The sequence below is a fragment of the Peromyscus eremicus genome, chromosome 1, assembly GCF_949786415.1.
Source record: "Peromyscus eremicus chromosome 1, PerEre_H2_v1, whole genome shotgun sequence".
NCBI lineage: Eukaryota > Metazoa > Chordata > Mammalia > Rodentia > Cricetidae > Peromyscus > Peromyscus eremicus.
In genome coordinates, this window is record NC_081416.1 from 48,406,981 (window position 1) to 48,417,411 (window position 10,431).

At 37.4% G+C, this 10,431-nt stretch overlaps 1 pseudogene; it reads right to left on the reverse strand.

Moving 5' to 3' along the window:
* Nucleotides 1-471: 471 nt before the first annotated feature.
* On the reverse strand, nt 472-10,165 carry LOC131914450 (olfactory receptor 5B3-like; annotated as a pseudogene).
* Between the last annotated feature and the right edge of the window lie 266 nt (nt 10,166-10,431).

The window sequence follows — 10,431 nt, forward strand, 5'->3', positions numbered from 1 at the left end:
ATGATGTCCTGATGATTTCTTCCTCTCTGTCCATGGTATCTTCCTCTCTGCCCTCCCACTCTGTCTCTGTTCCAGCTTGACCCTCCCATTTCCCTATGTTCTCATGCCCCACTCCTTGCCCTCTGACACCCCCCCACACCTAGTTCACTCATGTAGATCTCATCCACTTCTCCTTCACGGGGTCATCCATGTGTCCCTCCTAGGGTCTTTTCCTGTTAGCTAGCCTCTCTGGAGTTGTGGGTTGCAGTCTGGCCATCCCTTCCCTCCCATTTAGTATCCACTTATGAGTGAGTACATACTAAGGTTTTTAACATTAATGAATAAAACTTTTCTGAATCATTACTGAACTCATCAGTGTGATATATAAATCTCAATGTCCATAATTTTACTTAGAATATAAAAAGGAGCGGGAATTAATCCAGATATTCTGTATCTTCATAAGATAAACATAATCAAACGATTATTTGGCTTCTAAGCCATCCTTCTGAACGCATTCATGACCTCCTTGTTCCTTAGGCTGTAGACCAGTGGGTTCAACATAGGGATGACCATAGAGTAGAAGACAGATGCAATTTTGTCAGTATCCATAGAATGACTGGAGCTGGGCTGTAAGTACATGAAGACAAGAGTCCCATAGAAAATAGAGACTGAAGTAAAGTGGGATGCACAGGTGGATATAGCCTTGCGATACCCTCTACCTGTGTGCATCTTTAGGATGGTGATAAAAATGAACATGTAGGATATTAAGATAACCACAAAAGCAAGGAAGATATTGAAGCTGGCTAAGTCAATAAGAATAAGCTCATTAACATGTCTATCAGAGCAAGAGAGAACCATGACTGCTGGAACATCACAGAAAAAGTGGTGGACCACATTAGACCCACAAAAGGAGAGCCTGAATGTGTCTTCAGTCTATATGGAGCCATGCAGGAAACCATAGACATAACAACTTATGACCAGCCATGCACACACACTTGTAGTCATGGTGGTGGCATAGTGTAGGGGCTTACACACTGCTACATATCGATCATAGGCCATTGATGCCAACAGGAAATTCTCAATAGTGCCAAAGGATCCAAAGAAGAAAATCTGAGCAGCACAAGCTCTGTAGGAGATGACCTTTTCTCTTAAGAAAAACCCAGCCATGATGTGGGAGTGACAGCTGAAGAGTAACAGAAGTCCACTGGAGACAGGTTACCTAAGAAAAAGTACATGGGGGTGTGGAGCCGAGAGTCAAAAAAAATCAACATCAACATCCCCAGGTTCCCCACCAGGGTGATGGTGTAGATGAGGAGGAAGGTGACGAAGAGGGGAAGCTGCAGGCCTGGGGCATCAGTGAGTCTCATGAGAATAAACTGTGTCACTTCTGTCCTGTTCTCTATCACTGTCACCTGACAGCACTAGATGATCTGCAGCAATGAGGGAAAAAGGACATACTGATAAAGAAACTGAGTTAAAATTGGAATATATAAGGCAAGACACATTCTTATTATAGAAATAGTTATCAATTCAAGCTAATGAAATAGAAAATCAAATTTGGTACATTAATTATACACAGGAGAATAAACTACAAAATTTGAAGAATACTAATGATTCATCCATGTGATTAAAAAATATTATAACCTGTTGCTTGAAATGTAAACAACTTTATAACTTTATCAAAATTATTTTTATATATACTATCTATGTACAAAATCACTCATCCTGACTTCAGTAGTTGATATATCTGCTTCACTCACCTTTTTAGAATAAATATGGTCATTAGGTATATGCTTTTCCTATCTCATTTCAACAATATTATTGATTTTCTTATTATACCATTGTGGATTATGAAGGATAAGGATTGAGAAATTGACTCATTCATTGTACGAGTATTAATTAGATTTCTGCCTTATACTAAAATGAACCCTTAATGCATACTAATACATTCCTAAGTTTAATGGTCTAAACTGAGTTAAGGTTGCATTGAATTTAAACCAATTTATTATTACCATATGTCTACGTTGGTTTAAACATACTTTGGAGTATATTTTGATCAACTCAGTGATTGATTTCATGACAGTTTTTGTGCCGTTTACTAGCAGATTATCACTGAAGGTTAAATAAACCCTAAAACAAAATTCATGAGGGTGAAATGCTTTTTATTTCCATTATAAAAGTATCATCAGGAAACTAACAAGCTCTGGGTTGTGTTTTAACCTCTTATGCAAAAATCAACCTTTATTACTGCCTGTATATCTACATATGTCTGCAAAAATGGAACAGACTGTTTATCAAAAGCATAAAATTTTATTAATATATAGAAGGGTTTAAATCTTGAATGGAAATAACACACTTCTCTGAAGAGTAGATGTGCCGGTGAGTAGGGTGGGAGGATTTTCATCATGCAAAAGAAATTCTGAGTCAAAGAATAGCATATCATCAGACTTAGCAGATATAGAACCTAGTTTCTAGAAGAAATGTATAAGAGACTTACTGTTTGACCCTCCCCCAAGTGTGACTAGTCCTAACCTAACTCCTCTGAACATTACTTCTCCCTCTGCAAAAAGAAGTAATGAAGCCTCTTTTGAGATATAACTGTGAGAATTAAACAAGATAATAAAGGGAAAGCAACATAATTCTCCATGGCAAGCACAGCCTGATGCTTGCTATCATATTGTAATTACACTGAGACAATGGTCTTTATACTGATTTGGTCAAAGTGGACACTGACGTATACAGATTCAGTCTGGGAGTAATTTTCAACTTCAAATATCTCTCTCTGATTTACCTTTCTCCCTATTGTAGGGTTACTAAGATTCCCTGTGCCTTCCTCTAGTTCTTTCTCATTCTTTTCTTACTCAAAGGATATGAGTTTTGTAAACTATCCATTCCCAAGTATTCTTCCTTGAAATCATATTTTAGTTTGGGTAAAAGGATTTGTTCATTATAAAACTCATTCATTCTCTGTGTTATTATTGTCATGACCTGGACAAATCAGCAAGACAAATGGTTGAAAAGTTCAAACATGGGGGTTTCCTTAAGCTCATGTATCTATCATAATGGAAAGTTCCATGACATTTTTTTATTTTGATCTATTCTTATGTGATAGTACTTAAAAATTTTTAACTATTACCTTTGGTGGATCTGGAAAATTGCCCAGTGGGTTAAAATTCAGCCATTTGGAAGGGTATGCAACCGTTTCTAGTTATGATGTGTTCTTCACTATATTTCTCATAAACTTTTAGCAACTTCATTTCATGTGGATGACACATAAAGATACCATATTTATCAACCTTAACAGCCATGATTACTTTTAATGTATGTTTCACAAAAAAATAATGGTATTACATATGTATATGTGCATATGTAGAGCAGAAGGAATTGTTTTTAACTTTTGCATTAAGTAAAATGAGGGTTTGGTATGTTTCTGGTGTTCTAAAGCAATTATAGCAAGAACAAAGGAAAACTCAAAAAGCAAGCTTCACTTGCAGTGTCTTCATACATGTATGCTTTGAATCACATCTTCAGTGTGTACAGACAAGCAGCAGTGAAGAACATCAGATTCTATGGGAAAGGCTAAAATGAAGTTTACAGCATGTTAACTCACTGAGGACCATTGCATATGTTAAATGATTATCTCATTCACTTTTCCAGATTGTTTTTGCCTCCAATGGAAGATGAAGATGACTATGATAAAGTAAGCAACTAATCAATTAGAGTTCTTTGTGTTTATTTTGTTTGTAGAATTTTTTAAACGTAAGCATGTTTCACAAAGTTCAGAAAAACCCCTATGATGTATGGGTTTGTATTTGTTACCCAAATTCGCCCTAGGTTTTGAGGAAACAACTGCAACTGTCTTTCTCTTTTTACCATAAGTACCTGCTCCTGTGTTAATCACATATCTCAATAACAACCCTGAAGACATACAGAATCTTACCTGTTTGTTGAAAGAAAAAAACAAAAGGCAATGAAGACTATTTGCCTGAAGCCACAAAAACCACAGTGTAATATCACATAAATTCTGTCAGAGGGGGTTCCCCTCAATTAGTAGTCAGTAGGTTCCAGGTTCTCAAAGGCAATGGAAAAAATTATTAATACTGATCAATTTCTGAATCAACCATGGATTCTTAAGTCTTCTGGAAGATTCACTTATGACTTGCTTATCTATAAAATGGAAGATTATAACTCTCACATAATTAAGATTGTGTCTATAAAATAACAATTAGAAGTCTATAAACCATCTCACAAAGAGACTGTAATTTAAAACCTTTATCCTTGGAATTCCCTTTTGGTCTCTGAGTGTTTTTCTTGACCATGGTTGAAAGCTTATAGCAAATCATCAAGTCAGAAGCCCTGTGGATACTAACATGATCATCATCCACATCAGGGAATAATAACAAAGCATGACATATAGTGAGTTCTTTTTAAAACAATGTCATGTAGACTCTTCTGTGTAGGTCTATAGAGGCTTGCATACAGTTTGCAGCTGTGGAAACTTCTCCTCTGAAATAGTCAGCAATTCCTGATTCTACTTTCTGGAAAAGCAGCAGTTAAATCAACTATGGGGATGAAATTCATGATTTTAATTGCTCACAGGATTTTTAAATTAAAATAGGTCATGTGAACTTTTGGTTGACAATTTCTCCTACTTAATGCCTCTGGCATTAAGTACATTTTTGTTATCAATGTAAGTATTCTTTTTCTATAATATTCTTAAATATAGTCCTGGAGTATGTGGCCTTTGGGTCTTACATTTATCACACAAAACACTAGAAGTTGTTCCCCTTTTCACTTATGTCTTAATTGGGTCCACATTTTTGAAGAGTAGGATGCCATTATATTAACATTGCAAAATTTTCATTCTCAAATTGAGGTAAATTTATGTTTTAACATTAGATGATTAGACATAAATCTGATTTATAAAACGATCTGTTATGTATGGTGTTTTGTGTGGCCACAAGATTTGTTGTGTGATTAGAAAACATAGGAGTCGGGTTGATACTCTTATTAATGTTTCCTTTGATTTTTGAGATTAAAAAAGTGATTACATAATTACAGCCTTTCTCCTTTCCTCCCTCCAAACCCTTCCAATGTACCCACCTTTCTCTCTTTCAAATTCATGTCTTCCTTTTCATTGATTGTTGTTGCATGAATATGTGTGTATGTGTGTATATGTCCTGTTATATATTCTGTTCAGTTCTATATAATGTTACTCATATATAAATTTATAGGTATGACAATGTGATATTAGATACTAATTCATAGACTCTTCCCTGTAGAAAACTTTTGCTCCCAGTCTCAGAATTACTTAGTTGCCAAGCTACTATATTTTATTAGTAGAAAAACCTCAACATGGAGTAGTCAATAACTTGATTTGGCTTTCTTTTTATTTTTTTTAATTTATTCATACAGTAAAATTGACTTGTCTCATACAGTAAAATTGACCATAGTCTCTCCTCTCTCCTCTACCAGTCCTCCCCACACCTCCCCTCTCCCACAGATCCGCTGTTCCTCCATTTCTCTTGGAAAAGTGCAGACCTTCCAGTTATATCAACCAAACATGGCATAAGATGCAATAAGACTAGGTATAAACCATCATATCAAGGCTGGACAAGGCAACCTAGTAGGAGGAAAAAGGTCCCACAAACAGGCAAAAGAATCCAAGTTACCCCTACTCCCTTTGTTAGGGTTCAAACAAAACCCCCAGGCTAAACAACCACAGCATGTATACAGAGGGCCTAGTGAAAACCCATGCAGGCTCCATGGTTATAGCTTCAGTCTCTGTGAGGCCCTATGAGCCCTCCTTAGTTAATTCTGTGGGCTATGTTCTCCTGGTGTTCTAAATCCTTCCTCCTCCTCTTCATTAGGGTTCCCCAAGTGGTGGATCTCTGTATCTGCTCCCATCATCCCATCAACTGCTGGAGGAAACCTCTCTGATAACAACTGGACTAAACATTGATCTGCAAGTATAGCAAAATATCTTTAGGAATCAATCCATTGACTTTTTTTGGTTTGTTGTGTTTAGTTCTACCTTAGGTCTCTGAGCCATCCAGCTTCAGGATCCTTGCCATCTAGGCAGCATAGGGCAGGAGCTCCCCATCATGGCCTGGGCCTCAAGTTAGACCAGTCATTGTTTTGTAACTCCCACACATTCTGAGCCACCATTGATTGCCCCCAGTGCATCTTGCAGGCAGGACAGGTTGTGGGTGGTAGCTTTTGTGGCTGGATTCTTGTCCCAGTATCACCACTGGGAACCTAGTCTGTTTATAGGAGATGGCTGGTTCAGTCTCCATATGGACTGGGGGCTGGTGGAGATGGGATGAGGAGGGATCAGCTTGGGAAGGGACAAAAGGAGAGAGTATGGGGAGAGACAACTGGAATGGGTGGTTATCTAGGGAGCAGTATAGAAACCTTATACAATGGAAACTTCCTGGAACCTATGAGGGTGACCCTAGCTAGCAGTTCTTTGAGTAGGGTTGAGGCTTCCTGGGCTTCTGTTCATTGTTCATTGACGTTAGCAGGTCTTTTGTTGTTGTGATTGTTCAGCTCATTTTAGTCAGTCATGCTGATGAGAGTTTATGGATGAGACTCCCAACATTTCTAGGAGACACAGTCGAATAGAAAACTTACTGCTCCCTGGATCTTACATTCTTCCTGACCTTCCCCTTCACTTCCAAAGTGATCTTTAAGCCTTTTGTCTATGAATTGTATTGTAGAGGTATGCTTTCAAACTGGGATCCACTACTCTAAATTTGTTTGGTTGTGGTTTTCTGTAATGGAATGTGTCACAAATAGAAGTTCATTGCATATGTTGTAGATTTTTAGTATAATTGCTTATGACTTTCAGGAGTTCTTACTGTTATCTTAATCTCCTCCTTCTATCGTCTGTATTTACTTCCTCCATTCCTAATTAGAGCTCCTCTCTTTTCCAATTCCCAGAACAGATCACTACTACCTTACTATTCCTCATTCTATTGTTACCCAACCATCTAATCTGACCACGATCCCATTTTACTTTGTTGATTTCTGCAGTTATTCTAGGATATGTATTCTCATCAGAAGATTTGTAGCTAGGACCTTCCAATAAGAAAGAACATGAAATATTTGTCTTTCAGAGTCTAGGTTACTTCACTCAATATGATTTTTTTCTAGTTCTATCCATTGCCATGCATAGTTCATGGTTTAATTTTTCTTTACAGCTAAATAGTATTCTGTGGTGTATATATACCACATATTCATTATTCGTGCATCACTTGAGGAACTTTTAGGTTGTTTCTACTTCCTAAAAATTTGTGAATATAACAGCAATGAACATGGATGAGCAAGTATGTAGATTAGGATGTTGAATCCTTTGGACATACATCAAGGAGTGGTATACCAGGGTCATATGATACATTTGTTTTTAACTTTTTGATAATTTTTCACACTGATTTTCATAGTAGATACACCAGTTTGCTATCCCAAATACAGCAAATGGGAATCAACTTTTTTCCAAACCCACTACAACACTTGTTGATTATTTTGTTGATCTTTGCCATTCTGACTGGGGTAAGATAAAAATCTGAATGCTGTTTTAATTTGCATTTCCCTAATTGCAATAATGTATTCAATGTCTTTTTTACATTTCTTATTCATTTTTTTTTACTTCTTTTAAAAACTTTCTGTTTAGGTTGCAGGTCCATTTTTCTAATGGGTCATGTGTTTTCTTTTACTCTGTTTTTTTGAGTTAATTATATAGTTGGGACATTAATCCTCTATAATAGGTGGTAAAGATCATCTCCCATACTGTGGTCTTCCTCTCCACCCAGTTGATTATTTTCTTAGATGTTTGATATTTTGTTTGTGTTCTGACAAATAAAGCTTGCCTGGAGATCAGAGGGCAGAGCTAGCCACTAGTTAACCGTAGAGGCCACAATGGTAGCACATACTTTTAATCCCAGCACTTGGGAGAAGGAAGCAGGGAGATCAGGAGTTCAAGGCAACCTTGGTCTACATGAGATTGAACCAGTCTAAAAGAGAAACAGAGCCAGGCAGTGGCGGTGCACTCCTTTAGTTCCAGCACATGGCAAGCTCACCCCTTTGATCCCAGCATCGGGAGATGGAGGCAGGAATATAAGGGAAGAAGAAACAGGATCTGCCCCATTCATTCTGAGGATTCATAGAGGTAAGAACTCTCTAGTGGCTGCTGCTCTGCTTCTCTGATCTTTCAGCTTTCACCCTAACATCTGGCTCTGGGTTTTTGTTTAATATGACTAATTAGAGTTGTGCTTCACTTAGATGTGCAAAAATTTTTAGTTTTATGGAGTTCTACTTGTGGAGGACTTAATTCTTGGGCAGACTGTTGACTACCCCAATTGCCATCATAGAGCCTTCAACTAGTAACTAAGGTAAACAAATGCAGAGACCCACAGCCAAGCATTGGGCCAAGTTCAGGGAATCCTGCTAAGGAGAGGTAGGAAGGATTGTATGAGCCAGGAGGGTCAAGGACATCACAAAGGAACCCAAAGAAATAACCAAAATGAGCCCATAGGAGCTCATAGAGTCTGGACCAACAGCCCAGGAGCCTACATGGGACCAACCTAGGCCCTCTACATATGTGTGAAAAGTTGTGTAGCTTGGTCTACTTGTGGGACTCCTCGTAGTGGGAGCAGAAGCTATACCAAAGGCTTTGGCTGGCTTTTGAGGATCTATTCCTCATACTGGGTTGTCTTGCCAAGTGTTAACATAAGGGGAGAAGCTTAGTCCTAACTCAAAATGATATGCCATGTTTTGTTGATATCCGTGGTATGCCTGACCCTTTCTGAACAGAAATAGAGGGTGAGTGGGATTGGAGAGAGGAAATGGGAGGAGATTAAGGAGGGGAAACTGGAGTCAGGTGTAAAATAAATGAATAAATTTAGCTAATAAAAAAATGACTAATGATTCTGTTTTTAAAAACAGAAGAAAAGAAATATGATTTTTTAAACAAGTAAACTTACTAGGCAGCTACAACAGCAGCAAACAATAACAAAAATGGGGAAAGAATTCACTATCTAGAAAAACCATACTATAAGAATAGGAACACCCATGAAGTCTCAACCCTAGAAAAGAAAATCTACTGGAAACTAAGAAATGCTGAGAGGAAGAGAAATAATCTTCCCCATGGAAGAGCATACCAATTGGTTATCCAATATCTGCAGCATGAATCATAAAAAGTCTTATTAACTAAAAAAAAGACCTAGAGACAGATATTGGGGTGAAAGTTGAAAGATCAGAGAAACAGAACAAGCCAGCCACAAGCTCTTAACACTAGGAAATCCTCAGTCCAAGAGAGAGTTCCTGTTTCCTCATGCCTTATATACCTTTCTATGTCCTGCCATATTACTTCCTAGGATTAAAGACACGTGTCACCACTGCCTGGCTCTGGTTCTCTCATATAACCCAATGGCCTTGAACTCACAGAGATACAGACAGATCTCTGCCTCCCAAGTGATAGGATTAAAGGTGTGTGCTACCACTACCTAGCCTATGTTTAATATAGTGGCTTTGTCCTCTGATCTCCAGGCAAGCTTTATTGAGGTACATAATATGTCACCACATTTCCCCCTTTTTGTCTAAAATAATAAAAGATTATAACTAATATAAGAAAAACTATATACAATAAGTACAATAACTATATATAATATATTCAGGAAATAAATACATCAACAATGTCTAATCCATTTGCATTTGACAAATTCAGAGAAAATACTCCATTATTTATCCTATTTTGGTGAGTCCAAAATGTACCTAATTCACTTTCCATCCTAACTTGTATTACCAACCAAAACTATCTTTTGATGTCTTTCAAACTTATACACCTTACACCTCTTTAGTGAGTTTATATTCTGAATTTGTTAATAAGGAAAACTACAGCTATAACAATCTAATCTTCAACTCCCTCAGAGACCCGAGAAACAAATAATATTAACTGAGTAAACAGGAAGTGCAAACAAGTGACTTCAAAAAATGTGAGAAATGACAGAAACAGCTGGTTGCCTGGACAGTCACCCAATATTTGTCTGCTACATTGGGGCATCCATCTTTGGCCTATAGGCTTAGCATATCTGACAGACTAATCTGTGAAACAAGATTTTCTAAAGATCATTCCTACCTTGTGTTGGCAAGGATCAGCAGTCCTTTCTTTTGTGTCATGCTTGTTCATTTTGGACAGAATACTTTTAGCAGTTGAGGGAAGGGCAATTTCTTGCCTAGTGGCTAGCTTTTTCCACAATGAAAGTAAACTCTATAAGAAGTTTCTTCTATGGCCATCATCTTCTCTGAAGTTAATTGGTGCTTCCAGGAGCAGACATGTCTCATTGTTATAAAAAAAGAAAAAAAATCTATATTATTAAAATATCTTAAATGTCATATTCTGTAGATCTCTGAAGTGTTTGAAGATGACCTATCTATCTAAAATATATCTCTGTT